This window comes from Bacillus rossius, chromosome 16 (assembly GCF_032445375.1).
Source record: "Bacillus rossius redtenbacheri isolate Brsri chromosome 16, Brsri_v3, whole genome shotgun sequence".
Taxonomy (NCBI): Eukaryota; Metazoa; Arthropoda; class Insecta; order Phasmatodea; family Bacillidae; genus Bacillus; species Bacillus rossius.
This window is the reverse complement of record NC_086343.1, coordinates 36823921-36839280: the sequence shown is the minus strand read 5'-3', so window position 1 is coordinate 36839280 and position 15360 is coordinate 36823921. Positions and strand designations below refer to the sequence as shown.

The 15360-nt window shown below is 35.4% G+C and overlaps 1 long non-coding RNA gene across 1 annotated transcript; it reads left to right on the top strand.

Moving 5' to 3' along the window:
* Positions 1–562: 562 nt before the first annotated feature.
* Positions 563–7340, top strand: LOC134539879 (uncharacterized). The gene is made up of 2 exons (XR_010076356.1): positions 563–1107; positions 1199–7340. It is a non-coding gene; the product is annotated as an uncharacterized LOC134539879 (long non-coding RNA).
* Positions 7341–15360: the final 8020 nt, after the last annotated feature.

Genomic DNA, 15360 nt, shown 5'->3' with positions numbered 1-15360 from the left:
GCTGAACTGTTACGCCGCTGGGTTCCTCAGTCGATGGCATGCAAGATTTCGGCGTTGATACATCGTTGTTACTGGTCAATTTCAGTGTTTGTATGTGTCATATGCTAATTTAAGCACGTGCTTTGTGTCAATGTATCATATGCTAGTTCTTTCTGGTAGGCTTGCATCGTTGTAATGGGCCACGGCTAAATAGAGATGTTGTTCATAAGTACTTGACTACATATGTGACGTATATTGCATATGGAGGCAAGGGGCTTGTGCGTGACCAGCCTGTTTAGCGGTGTCGGTCTCCAGCCCGTTCCAAACACAGAGAGCTGCGATGCAAGCTTTTTGTTTGAGTGACTAATATTCTGTTTAAGTATTTAGCAGGTGAGCAGTTGCTGGGATGGAGAGAGAGAGATTCAGCGTGAGGAGGAGAGAGAGCTGGTGAGATGGAGAGAGAGACGGCGGGGTGAGAATGGTCTGCTGGGAAGAGAGGGCCCTGCGATTCTACACTCTCGCACATGTCAAATAAAATATGGTTATATATTTAATTGTATATGTTAACGAAAATATTGTGCCATTGTAATGTTGGTGGCACTTGCTCAACTTATTTATTTATAATTATTTTTTTCTTTTTTTTTTGGGCGAACTGGTTTCCACACGTTTTCAGTGTTTTATATTGGCATTTGTTAATGGTAATGTGTCATTTAAATATTTAAAAGTTAATTCTGAACGAAGTTGTAATAATTATAATTATGTGTAATTTAAATGTTTGAACACATCAAGTTTTTTTTTCATTGTGTCAATGTATTTTCATGAATCTATTATGAATAATGTGTTTACAATTTAATTATTATAGTAAATATGTGAAGGTATATTTAAGAAATTATAAGTCAATCTTTTGTTGTTATAGAATTAATGCTCCAAGAACAATCGATCTTTGGTTGTTTTAAAAAAAAGTACTCTCTACGAGTGCCATGTTCAATGTCCTTCTTCGTCTTGCACTTACAGGCCACAAACTGTCTTTTCCAGCACCTTGACGCCATGTTGCAGTAACGCCAAAATTCTTGATATTGTGTTTTTAAACTTTTAAGATGCATTAAGCATCTACAACCGCACTAAGTGGTAAGTTTTGTTGTATTATTTCTTAAGAACGTAGGGAAATGTTTGTAGCACCGGGCGTGGTAATATTCTTTGTTTTTTTTATGTTAATTAGCGGTTCCACGATACCGGCCATGTGGTACACTTGAACCAACTTGTGCTGTGGTGTTGGGGGCCTGTACCCGGCAGCCCGGAAGCAAAATGAAGTGACCGCACCTAATTCAGGAAAGCCGACGACTATTTCATTATTTTTGGCATGAACTACTAACCTTTTTTATCAACTCTACATAATGTGAAAATTTCGTGGACTTAACCTCATCGGACTTCTCGTCAAACTTTCTCTTCTCTTCTATCTTAAAGAAAATTTTTTTTTTGAACCAATGTAACGTTTTATTTAACATATAATTTACAAGCAACGAAATAATGTAACATGGACTAAAGATATTTTGATAATCAAAAAAGAAAAATATATTGTGTATGAAATTCATCATGTAATATTGTAAATAAATTTTTTTTTCTCTCTTGGGGCCCCAGATAAGATAAAACTTAAACATAATAAAATCAATATCATGTTAGAAATAATTTAAAATACAAGTGATATTACAAGAAAGTCAGGGTGTTATTTAAAAAAAAATAATTTACACAAAAAAAAAAAATTATTTATCTGAAATTGTCCTTTTTTATTTAATCATTGAATAATACTCTTATAGTTTATTGTGAGTGTGCATGACCAGTCAGCCCTGTGGATTCTCTAACTAACCCCTCCACACATCGAAACACTTCATGAGCCTTGGTCCACAAGCTTTCAGCATCCGCCTGCCTCTGTTCATAACCTAAAAATTTATGAGTGGAGGTAAGGTGTGGTGCAGTAATGGTAGCAGAGCCTGTGGTTCTGAAGCTTGTTTTGATGTTGTTTTTTATGTTTAAATAATATTTTTTGTTATGGGTTAAATATATATATTTTTTTTGAGTAAACACCTTTTTTTTAGACAAGTTTTATACGTTTTTAAACCTTTAAAAAATTTCATATGATTTCTCTATTTACTGTTGGTTTAACCTAAAAATATTTTCTTATCAATGATCTTCAAGTATTATTTAAACTATCTAATTTAATGGTGAACATAGTGGTGATAATCTTTTTTTTATAGCAATCTATTTTTATTTCAAGAGTTTTCTTTATATGGTATTTAATGAAGTTAGTATTTTTTTTTAAGAGATTTCTTGATTTCATATGTTGCTTTCATCATATTTTCAATCGTGAAGTGGTATTTTCAGTTTCAAAGTCTTTTTTCCTTCAGTGACATTTAATTGTTAGGAGAATTAAAGTTTTGCTCGTTAAAGTATGTGTCTTTCATAATTTAAACAAATTTAGTATTTTCAGTTTCTGGCTATCTTTGTATCAGTGAGGTTGGTAGTCCGGTTGTTTACGCCAGTAGTGTTGCTTTTATCCAGGTTCTTTACAAGTTAGCTTCAGTAGGTTATTTAGTTTATTCTTTCAAGTGTTTTTGTTTCATTTGGGCCTTTGGCTCAGTAGATCGTGGCCTGATAACCCACCGATCCTAGTCTTTGAGTCCCAAGAAACTTTCTATATAAATTAAGGTGTGCCTAAAGTAAAAGTAATGTAATAACAGGTTTGTGCACATAAAATAAAATATAAAAAAACCATGGTACCTAGTTTTAAGTTGTCGCGACATGTCTTAATTGTTTGTATCTTAGTTGTGGGAAGTAAGTTTGGTTGTAGGGTTTTCCTAGTTTGAATTTTCATGCGGTTAGTAGTTTGCATTTGGGGTATGTATTTTCGTATATTTTTTTTGGAGAGTCTTTTATTATCTTCATGTTTTATTTTCATGAGTTCACGTGTTCTTCATTACACGTAATTTAAGGGTAGGGTGTAACAACTAGATTAATTTCAACACTGATTTTTTGTTTTAGTTAATCATGTAAGATTGAGGTTATGTTTGATAATTGTCGTTTAATTTGTCGCAAGTTGTTTTAGAGTTTTAAAATTTATATTCCTTTTAACCTATAAATTGTGGTTATAATTTAATAATTTGCATATTCTTTAGTAATATAATTCTAAATGATATTTAAATTTTATAAGATTGCAGGTTTTGTTCGTGAGAGAACTGTTTGCATATTATTTCTCGTTTTCATAATAATTCCATGTTTCTGATTTTTTTTGCAGATTGCCATATGTTGAAAAGTCTGTGGTTTCTTCAGTAATATTTAATTGATGTGATGTTTGTTTACTTTTCGTGTATCACCATTTGGGGCACGTTTTTCATAACCTAACCATGATAGGTATATTTTCTTGTTTTGTTGCCATCGTTTAGTAAGTTCTTCTTATAGCAGGTTGTTTTAATAATTTTAATGTTGTTTCCTTGCCCATGTTTTGTTGTAGGTCATCTTGGGTAGGTATTTTATCTAATTTCTTACAAGAGACATTTTGCCGTTTTCCTAATAAGTTCATTTAATGTGTGTTCTAGTGTTTTTCATTACACAAGTTAATTATTGAGGTAATGAAGTTGTTGTATAAGTATTTAATCTGCAGTATCTTTGAATCAAGTATTTGGGTACAATTTTACTCTTAAGTTGTGTTGGATCATCATTTAAATTTTTTTTCTTGAGCCTATTAATTTTTTTTATTTTAATTTCACTATTTTGCATTTGTTTTGTTCTAATTATTTTGTTTCAGTGAGATGCAGTTAAAGGTTAGTGGTTTTCTTGTTAGAATTTTGTCGTTTCTCTTTTGAATCTTTTTTTTTAAGCACTTATAAAGTTTTATAGTTTTGATACAATGTATGTATGTAATAATTTTTATTGTGGGAGTAAGTGACTTCCAGACGATATTTGGGTTGTGTTTTTAATTGTGTTGTTGACTTTGGTCAAGTTTAGCCAGAGAGCAAACTTTTTATTTTAAGCAGGTCCTCTGAGCCAGAGCCATGAGCCAGTGCCAAGTCCTGTTGAGAAGTGTTTAGGCTTCACCAGCACTTTTCATTTTTTGCAGGCCTCAGTCATTTTTTTATCAAACCATATATCTGCCATGGAAGATCCAATCACTCATTTTTAATAATAGTTTAAATTTAGATTAATATATTTTGTGATTTTATTTGTTTTTAAATAATAATAAATTTTTTTTTAGTGATAACTTTGATTCATTGCTTTTCTATTTTGTTTGTCTTGCTAGTGTTATCTTTTAAAATAACATTTTAGTATTTGGGTTTTGTTTCTTGTCTTGTCATCCAAAATATATACTTTTTTGAAATTTCTGTTTTGTAGGTTATATGTGTGTTAGTTCATGTGGGGATGTGGTGCGTTGTGTGTTTACACAGCTTTCCACACGACACAGCTATTCCACATGTGTTCCACACATTACACCGTGTAGTGTCATCAATTTAATCATTTTTTTAATTTGTGTTAACCTTTTTTTTAAACTTAGATACTGTTCTTGTTTTTGATTTGTGTACTAGGATTGTTGCTGTATGACATCTCTCCGGTGGGGTGTCTGCTGCATGGAGTTTGCTAGGGTGGTTGCGGCTTCGGCTCGGTGTTGCTGCGACTCACCGTTTCAGCCATCTCTGGTGAATTTTGTGTAGTGGAGTTCTGCTTGGTGAGACTGTCGTATAGTGACACATTCTTCATTGTAAGGTATGGTTTCAACTTTGATTTCTTCTCAAAAATTTTCCTTTCAATAAATTGCAGGCAGTTTTTTTTATTCACTTCCCTTTTGCTGAATCGTAACTTTATTCATGTTATATTTTGTGTTAGTGGTCAAGCTTGCTTTTGCGGGTGCTAAATTATCTCTTGAGTGTCTAAGGTATGGGACTTAGTCATTCACCTTTGGACGACCGTTTTCTATTTTTTATTTTTCAATTTTGTGTTGTCGCTGAATAAGCATTTTAAAGATTTTTGTTTCCTTTTGTTTGGGCTCATGTTTATCTTCATGTGTTGTTTGAGCTGCAGTCTTCAGAGCGGTATCATAAGATCAGGATTTTAGTGACCAGGATTTAAGTAGGGGTAAAGATCCCCTAGTTTTTTTTTATATAATATGAAGGGGTAGAGAATCCCCAATTTTGTTAATATGGAGGAGGTAGGAGAACCCCCCATTAAGCTGAATAAGTAGGAGGTAAAGAGTCCCCACTATTCTGAATAAGCCGACGGGCATTTTACATGAGGTATGGTCCTCTTTTAAATATATAGTATGTAACTGGTTGTCCTGGGTACTTGTACCACCATTCTGTCCTGTTTGTTCTACAATCACACATTGAAAATATTTTGGTATTTTGATCTTCGATTAATTTATTCTTTAGCTTTGAGATTTTTCTCTCGCAGGTATGTGAGCATCCTACGTTCAGCTAATTGATGTTGATGTCGAGACCAAGTTTTCTATGGTATTTTCTTGAGCGAGCATTTAAATAATTTTGTTTTATAAGAAGGGATGAGTGGTCCCCAGTTTATATAATAATAATTGTATGTAGAGGTGAATATTTCTCATTGAGTATTGAGTTTGTAAGGATAATATTTTGTTGTTTTTCAGTATATATATATATGAGTTTTATGCTCGTGTCTGTGATGTTTGTTTCTTCAGCAGTATAATGATTTAATTTCTTGATTTCTATATCTAATACACTCTTTGTAGTTTTGACATCATTAATTACTATGTCTCTTTTGTTTTAATGGCAACTTTTTAAAACATCCTTTAAAAAAAATATATATATATAAATTTAAATTTTTTGAAATACATAAATATAATATAAATAAAAAATAAATAAATAATATAAAAATAATAATACATAAAATTTTAAGAAAGTAGCGTCTGCTTTGAGGGGGGGAGTATGTGCCATTGTAATGTTGGTGGCACTTGCTCATCTTATTTATTTATAATTATTTTTTTCTTTTTTTTTGGGCGAACTGGTTTCCACACGTTTTCAGTGTTCTATATTGGTATTTGTTAATGGTAATGTGTCATTTAAATATTTAAAAGTTAATTCTGAACGAAGTTGTAATAATTATAATTATGTGTAATTTAAATGTTTGAACACATCAAGTTTTTTTTTCATTGTGTCAATGTATTTTCATGAATCTATTATGAATAATGTGTTTACAATTTAATTATTATAGTAAATATGTGAAGGTATATTTAAGAAATTATAAGTCAATCTTTTGTTGTTATAGAATTAATGCTCCAAGAACAATCGATCTTTGGTTGTTTTAAAAAAAAGTACTCTCTACGAGTGCCATGTTCAATGTCCTTCTTCGTCTTGCACTTACAGGCCACAAACTGTCTTTTCCAGCACCTTGACGCCATGTTGCAGTAACGCCAAAATTCTTGATATTGTGTTTTTAAACTTTTAAGATGCATTAAGCATCTACAACCGCACTAAGTGGTAAGTTTTGTTGTATTATTTCTTAAGAACGTAGGGAAATGTTTGTAGCACCGGGCGTGGTAATATTCTTTGTTTTTTTTATGTTAATTAGCGGTTCCACGATACCGGCCATGCGGTACACTTGAACCAACTTGTGCTGTGGTGTTGGGGGCCTGTCCCCGGCAGCCCGGAAGCAAAATGAAGTGACCGCACCTAATTCAGGAAAGCCGACGACTATTTCATTATTTTTGGCATGAACTACTAACCTTTTTTATCAACTCTACATAATGTGAAAATTTCGTGGACTTAACCTCATCGGACTTCTCGTCAAACTTTCTCTTCTCTTCTATCTTAAAGAAATTTTTTTTTTTTTGAACCAATGTAACGTCTTATTTAACATATAATTTAAAAGCAACGAAATAATGTAACATGGACTAAAGATATTTTGATAATCAAAAAAGAAAAATATGTTGTGTAAGAAATTCATCCTGTAATATTGTAAAGAAATTTTTTTTTCTCTCTTGGGGCCCCAGATAAGATAAAACTTAAACATAATAAAATCAATATCATGTTAGAAATAATTTAAAATACAAGTGATATTACAAGAAAGTCAGGGTGTTATTTAAAAAAAAAAATAATTTACACAAAAAAAAAAAATTACTTATCTGAAATTGTCCTTTTTTATTTAATCATTGAATAATACTCTTATAGTTTATTGTGAGTGTGCATGACCAGTCAGCCCTGTGGATTCTCTAACTAACCCCTCCGCACATCGAAACACTTTATGAGCCTTGGTCCACGAGCTTTCAGCATCCGCCTGCCTCTGTTCATAACCTAAAAATTTATGTGTGGAGGTAAGGTGTGGTGCAATATATCTGTAAAATTTTTGAACTTTTAGTTTTATTTCTATACTACTAATACCCTTGTTTTTTAAATTGCTTATTTTTTTATATAATTTATGCTTTAAAGTACATTGCTGAAAATAATGTAAAATGATTATTATATTTTAATTTTTTTTCGAAAGAGTATAATTAATAGACTTTACATCACAAAAAAATACAATGAAATAAAGGTGAAAAGAATCAAACAAATACATTGGTAATAATTTTTTTTATTTACATAATTTCATCAGTCGATGACATTGGAAACAATATTTACAATTGCAATCTATATATATATAAATTTAGCTTCCGTATGTATTTGGCCGCAAAACTCGGAAAGTATACGATGGTTTGGATTGAAATTTTTACAGAACATTGCATCTTAACAGAAGAGTGTTTATATGAAATAAAGGTTGGGAAAATCCACCGGAAAAGTCGGAAAAAAAAGTTTCTATAACTAAATATCATGGTCACCCAACTTAGTTGTGACCACGCTCGACGATGCTGTACCATATTGTCGAAGTTCAAGCACATCAGGCTACTCGGCCATTGTGCCTTGACGACTATAATTTACACAAATATGTATATATATATATATATATTTCAAGAAAGAATAAAAAACTTTATTTAATTTGAAAGTATATTCTTTCGACTCTATTGATAAAAATACGTTTAAATTAAAAAAATATTAAAATTTTTGGAGCACAGTAAAAAAAATGCATTTAACCACGAATATGCGAGTTAAACTTCAGAACGATCCAACAGCAGTCATATTTTCAAGACAATTAATTGAAGTTGGTAACGGCACTGTACCTACAAATCCAGAAACAGGAAAAATCAGCTTACCATCTGATTTATGCAACATCGTATATTCAAAAGAGGAATTAGTAGACAAGGTATTCCAAAACATCGAAACAAAATTCAAAAATCATGCATGGTTGAGCGAAAGAGCCCTTCTAGCGGCTAAAAATGTTGACGTACACGATATGAACAATAGTATTATAAACAGAATCGAAGGTGAAACAATGACATACAAATCTATTGATTCAGTAGTGCACCAAAATGAAGCAGTGAACTTTCCAATGGAATTTCTCAATTCACTCGATGTTCCAGCATTACCACCACATATTTTGAATTTGAAAATTGGTGTGCCAATTATATTGCTTCGAAATATCTGTCAGTCTAAATTATGTAATGGTACACGATTAGTAGTTAAAAAATTAATGGATAATCTTATTGAAGCAACAATTTTGATTGGACTTCATAAAGGTGAAGACGTATTACTTCCACGAATGCCACTTATTCCGACAGATATGGCGTTCGAGTTCAAACGACTTCAATTTCCAATACGCCTTGCGTTCGCTATGACCATCAATAAAGCACAAGGACAATCTTTGCAAGTGTGCGGTTTGAATTTAGAAAATGAATGCTTCTCTCATGGACAGTTATATGTCGGGTGCTCCAGAGTCGGTATACCATCTGATCTATATGTTTATGCAAAAAATGGGAAAACAAGGAATGTAGTCCTTCCATTAGCTTTACAATAAAAATATTTAAGCTAAACACATTTTTATTTCTTCTATTACATTCCACAGCCATGCACAGTAAAATATTAAATTAAACAATGAATTAATATTAAACTGTGCCACAGCAAAGCGTGGCCGGGTTTAGCTAGTAAGGGATAAAAAAAATTAAACATCACTGTAGTAATAAGGATGCTCATAGAGCTACAGTTTCAGTAACTGACTATTACAATGTGCACAGTGGAAACCATTATAAAATTTATCACACTTTTCAATTTGGTTTCCGTACATTTTTAACAGTTTGTTGAAAGAGGGACAGTTGCCTTGTTTACGTAGATCAATTACATTGGCACTGCACAAATCACTCACAATACATTTCTGTTCATTACCAAGGACGTAAACAACGTCATCTTCCGGCTCGACGAGATCACGTAGCACGGATGTAAGTTGTTCATAGTCCACATCACCTTCATTCCATGAGAGTCCGTTCACTTCATAGGTCAGACGTCGGTTCTCGCGTTGAGAGAATCTGTCTAGCTTAGTCCAGTCACACGGCGGTTTAAAGATGTATTCGCTAGTCTTGACTTCGTCACCGCCAATGACGGACGTCACGGACAGTTGCTTCACTACAGGCCCCTTTTGGGATGTAAGACACTGGACGTTGACAAGAAAGATTGTCATATTGTCATTACTCACAGTTACACATACGACGAGGCTGGAGTGACGTTGCTAAGTTGCTGGCTCTGCAGAAATGCTGGAGTGGTACCTAGATGCCGACTGTGGCACGGCGCTCAGGATCTAGGCTGCTGCTGCCGCCGCCGCGCATCTCGTCGCATCTTGCACCAGGATTTCATGTGTGGTGTGTCGGGGACGCTGGAGCTTCCTCTGTCGCACTCTGTGCATGGTAGACAGTCTTGGATGTCTGGGTCTTGCTGTAGGTACACTTGCAGGAACTTGTACACGTATCTTATCTCATGAGGGGCGTAGACCAGGAGAAACTCCTTTGGTAGATAGGGTAACTCCGTCTCCTTATACAGTGCCGCAAGCGTGCGCACTTTACCATATGCTAAGATGGCCGACAAGATCTTTGCTCCACTCGCACAACAAGCATACATCGTCTTTCCTTCAGGATGGGAGCGACTGCAAAAGTGACGGCTCCCGGGTCCTGCGGCCGGTATTTATACTTTAAAACAAATTAGGGGTGAGGAGGAGGGTAGGGGTGGGAATGACGGTAAAGTGAGGGAGGGAAGGGAAAAAACTAGAGAAGTGGTGGTGGAGGGTGGTTATTACGATAAAAAAAAATAATAAATTAAAACAGGGGGAGGGGTGGATCTTCATGTGCGAGAAAAATAATTTTTTTAGGGAAGTGGAGGGTGGTGAGGGGGGTTTGTAAGTTCGTATATGCGTTGGTAAAAGTGGTGGGGGTCAGTCTGCCTGCAGTCACCTAGGGGGAAGGATCGGTCGCCATTTTTTTTGCACTCGTCGGGTTCGAACCGAGGACTCCGAATTCCGTGTCGTAAAAGTATATTTTTTATAAATCTTTTATTAAAATTTTATTAATTAATATTTTTATAATTTAAAAAAAAATTCATTAAAATCGGATAATAAATAAAAAAGTTAAAGATGGTGGGCGTAACGAAAATTGCAACGGTGACGTCATCATCCAATATGGCAGCAAACACGATGCCGTAATTTTCGAGAACACAATGACGTCATCCAAAATGGCGGATCCAAGATGGCGGATCCAAAATGGCCGTCGAGGTCAAGGTCAAGGTCAAAGGTCAAGGTCACAACCATCCAAGATGGCCGCCATGACGTCACAATCCAAGATGGCGGAAAACACCACAGACACCACAGCCTGAAGCCTGTCCCCGGAGCCCCATTCCTATACTACTCCTTTGCATGAGATAACTTAACTCTCGCTTAAGAAATATTTAAAAAAATATATATTTAAGTAATGGTTCCAATTGTAAAACTGTCTGTTTGTATCTAACATTAGTCACAGTAACTAATATGAATCCTGATTCGGTGTCTGTCGCTGTATCGAAAGGACACAGGTGTAAGTTTTGCAGCAAAGAATTTATTTTGAGAAAGAATGGAAGACAACACCAGAAGAATGACTGTGTTTAAAATCCACTACGCAATATGATAAGTTGCGTTCAATGTAACAAGTCGTTTACGCGGAGAGAGAGCTTAAAAAGACATGACAGAACTTGTAACGTTAAGCCTGCGTACAAGCCAGAGTACAACGATGGATCTACTAGACTAAGGAATAGTGATCTGCATTACGACAATAATTTTCCTTGTCTTGAGAGAGATTATGTTCGTGGATCTTCCGATCTCGACGAAGAACTTAAATTGAAGGATGATGATGATTTATGGAAGAATGAAGACAATGGAAGAATCCTTAACGTGAAAAGTGAGAATACATTCCAGCCGGATTCAAGTAGATCTTTCTTACTTTGTAAAAATGATGGACTCCTAAAACGGAAGCATGAAGACGATAATGGCACTTCGACATCATCGATATCGAATTCATATGGTAATCTGGGTGAAGAGAATGTCTTCTACAGTGATTGTAACAGTGACTCTGAGGCTGTTGACAAAAGCATAGACTGTGATGAAGCACCTAAAGCTGACAAGATCGAAGAATGTAACGGTGTCCTGAGACCGAAACGATGGAAACGCCGTGTTATAATAAATAAATCTGATAACGCTTATTATGATCACTGGGACGATTGTGATATTAAAAGTATTTATAATAAACAAGCAAGTAAGATGGTGGTAGAAGAAATTGATTACACATCGTGGAAAGATCCAAACTTATTGGTTGACCGGCTAAGACTTCTACATGGCTCGCTTTGTGCAGGAAACTATTCGTGCATAAAAGAAATATCCTTCATACTCGAAGAACTGAGGAAAGCTGGCTACATTCAATAATGGCTTATTTTACTTCTATTTGTATAATCTTAAGAAATAAATTAAAAATTAAAAGTAAAAATGTAATGTTTTTATTTCTTGCATTCTGATTTCTAGCTAAGACTTAGTTCTCGTAACTTGTGTTACCAAATGTGCTACCTTTTTGATGGTGCTTCCAAAATGTGCTGTCTTTTTTGATTGTGCTTCCAAAATGTGCTGCCTTTTTGATGGTGCTTCCAAAATGTGCTTCCTTCTTTTATTGATGGTGCTTCCAAATGTGCTGCCTTTTTTGATTGTGCTTCCAAAATGTGCTGCCTTTTTGATGGTGCTTCCAAAATGTGCCTCCTTCTTTTGTTGATGGTGTTTTCAAATGTGCTGCCTTTTATGATTGTGCTTCCAAAATGTGCTGCCTTTTTTGATTGTGCTTCCAAAATGTGCTGCCTTTTTGATGGTGCTTCCAAAATGTGCTTCCTTTTTGTTGATGGTGCTTCCAAATGTGTTGCCTTTATTGATTGTGCTTCCAAAATGTGCTGCCTTTCCGTTGATGGTGCTTCCAAAATGTACTGCCTTTTTGATGGTGCTTCCAAAATGTGCTTCCTTTTTGTTGATGGTGCTTCCAAATGTGTTGCCTTTATTGATCGTGCTTCCAAAATGTGCTGCCTTTATGTTGATGGTGCTTCCAAAATGTGCTTCCTTTTTGTTGATGGTGTTTCCAAAAGTGCTTCCTTTTTATTGATGGTGTTTCCAAAAGTGCTTCATTTTTATTGATGGTGCTTCCAAATCTGCTCTCTTTATTGATTGTGCTTCCAAAATGTGCTGCCTTTACGTTGATGGTGCTTCCAAAATGTGCTTCCTTTTTGTTGATGGTGCTTCTAAATGTGCTCTCTTTATTGATTGTGCTTCCAAAATGTGCTGCCTTTACGTTGATGGTGCTTCCAAAATGTGCTTCCTTTTAGTTGATGGTGCTTCCAAATGTGCTCTCTTTATTGATTGTGCTTCCAAAATGTGCTGCCTTTACGTTGATGGTGCTTCTAAACTGTGCTTCCTTTTTGTTGATGGTGTTTACAAATGTGCTGCCTTTTTTTTGATTGTGCTGCCTTTTTTTGATGGTCCTTCTATTTTTAATGTTTTTTTGACTCTAGTATTATTGTTGATGGTTCTTGATTTTACTTGCGTATTATTCCATACGGTGCATGTATATAAGCAGTGGCGTAGCGTGCCATCTGAGCGCCTGGGGCGGGAGACCCATTTTGCCGCCCCCATTCTATAGGTGCTTAATTAAAATTAAATTTCACATGCAATGAGGTACCTTTTATTGAAGTTAAAATAGGATGAGCGGTTTTATCAAGCGGCCTTATGAGCAGCGAAGTCAGAAATAACTTTGTCAAAATCAATATTAGCAGCCAATTCTTGTTCAATCGACAATATAGCCAAGTTTGATAGTCTAGCGGAGCTCATAGTAGATCTGAGGTAATTTTTTATTAGCTTCAACTTCGAAAAACGTCTCTCACAACTTGCAACACTAATCGCCAAAGTCAAATATATACGAATCAAGATGACTATATTTGGAACCGAAATTCCGAGATTCAGTTTTTGAATGAACTGGAGGAGCTCCAGTGGTCCTTTACCACTTATATCTTCTTCTGATTCAGAACAGGCAACAACAACAAATTGCTGAAGATGCTTCCGCTCCATCTGAAACTCGTCCTTGTCGATGTCTTCTAATACATGGGAAAGATCACACTCGAACTTGCTGTCCAAAAGTTTTTGACCCCTGGTGCAAAACTATAATTTGTGGATATTTGGGATTTAAATTAACGGACTAATAAAACTGAAACTGGGATTTTACGTTCAGCGTGTTTCACCCAATCCCTGCCAGACCTAGAAGAAAAAAGGCGTCGACCGTTAGAAAATGACTTAACTGAGAAGGGCTCGTAAACCCATAATTTGTAATTTGCTAAATTTTTGGTATATTTATTTGCATGTTAAGGTGTGTCAATTTTTTGCTAGATTTCGCCTATGTTAATTGGTATTTACAGCGGTGATACGCCCGGTGCGTATCTATATTTGTAATTGTATTTGTATTAATATATTCTTATATAGGTAATTATTAATGCCTTTTTGGTAATTATATTTAATTTTCGGAGCTCCGAAGTATATGATCAAATTATAATTTTTTGGGGGAATTGTTAAAGTATTTTTTTAGTATTATTATATAGCTATTTTTTATTTATAAGTAGTAATAGGGTATGTATTTTATGATGGATGCGCCGATTTGTGATGAAACGATTTTATGATACATACATATATATATATATATATATATATATATATATATATATATAAAATGTTGTCATATAAATTTTGCGTCTTTTTAACTTGCTGCCTCCTCTCACTGTTCGCAACCTTATTAGTATTTTTTAAGCCTGCTATTAGTTTGGGTTTTAATATTTTTTTGGTTTACCTGCGCTCGCGGTACGGGGCAATTTACTGTGTCCCGGTTTGCGGAAGTTGTTTGGTTTGCCCTGGGTTAAGGTCAAACTTTACAGTAGATACAATGCGTAGTACTAAATTCAATGAGTGCGAAAGAGAGGCATCGACACGGGCCGACGCGTGAAACAAAAGATTTTGTATGAGTAATTAACATAATGAGTGCCGCTCAACTCGGCTCACGCGCGCTGGGCGGCGCGGCGTGATGCGATGTTGCCGTTCGTATGTAAACAAACAAACGTTATAAAGAGCTCTTTCAGTGATTAAAAAATAGTTGGTGCACAAAATTGTAGATAAAAATGTAACATTATAGTGTGTGTGACACATGTAATGAATGAATCATAGATCAGATCTCAACCCGCTTCACCGGCGACCGCCCCCGCGGGCTGCCGCCCGGGGCGGGCCGCCCCCTCCGCCCCACCGACGCTACGCCACTGTATATAAGCGAGTCCTAGACAGCAGGATGCTCAGTTTGTTACTGACGTCGGCGGTGTAAGGCTCGCCTAGTTTGTTTCTTCTGGTGCATGAGTCGTGTCAATTAGCTGTTCTTGAGATTTCGATGGCATCTTTACCTAATTTAACGTCGAACTCGATGGAGGATGTACCATCGACTACGGGAACCATGACGTCAGCGCCGACGATGTTGGAGCAGATCCCGTTGGCAACGCCTCTGACAAAACTGGAGGAGACTTCGATATGTGCTTTTTCACCATCAGCTGAAGTTTCATCATCAGCAATGGATTCTTCAACTAATGAAGAGTGTACATTGCGTCAGTGCAAATACTGTGACACATCATTTACTATCACCTCAAATGCTCGCAGACATGAAAGAAGCAGTTGTTCTAATAATGTTAAAAGAATACAATTTCAGTGCAATAAGTGCAAAAAAACAAATTTCACGTCTTGATAGCTTACATATTCATTATAAAAAATGCTCCAAGAAAGTAAAGTGCGAGTATAATGAACCTGGTTATTGTTTTGACTCATGTGTTGTACCATCTGATGAGACTATATAAGTGAGACCCTGGTGATATGGACTTCAGTCCGTCTCTGGCTGCTGTGATGAACGAATCGGATAGTTAGACTTGTATAACATAA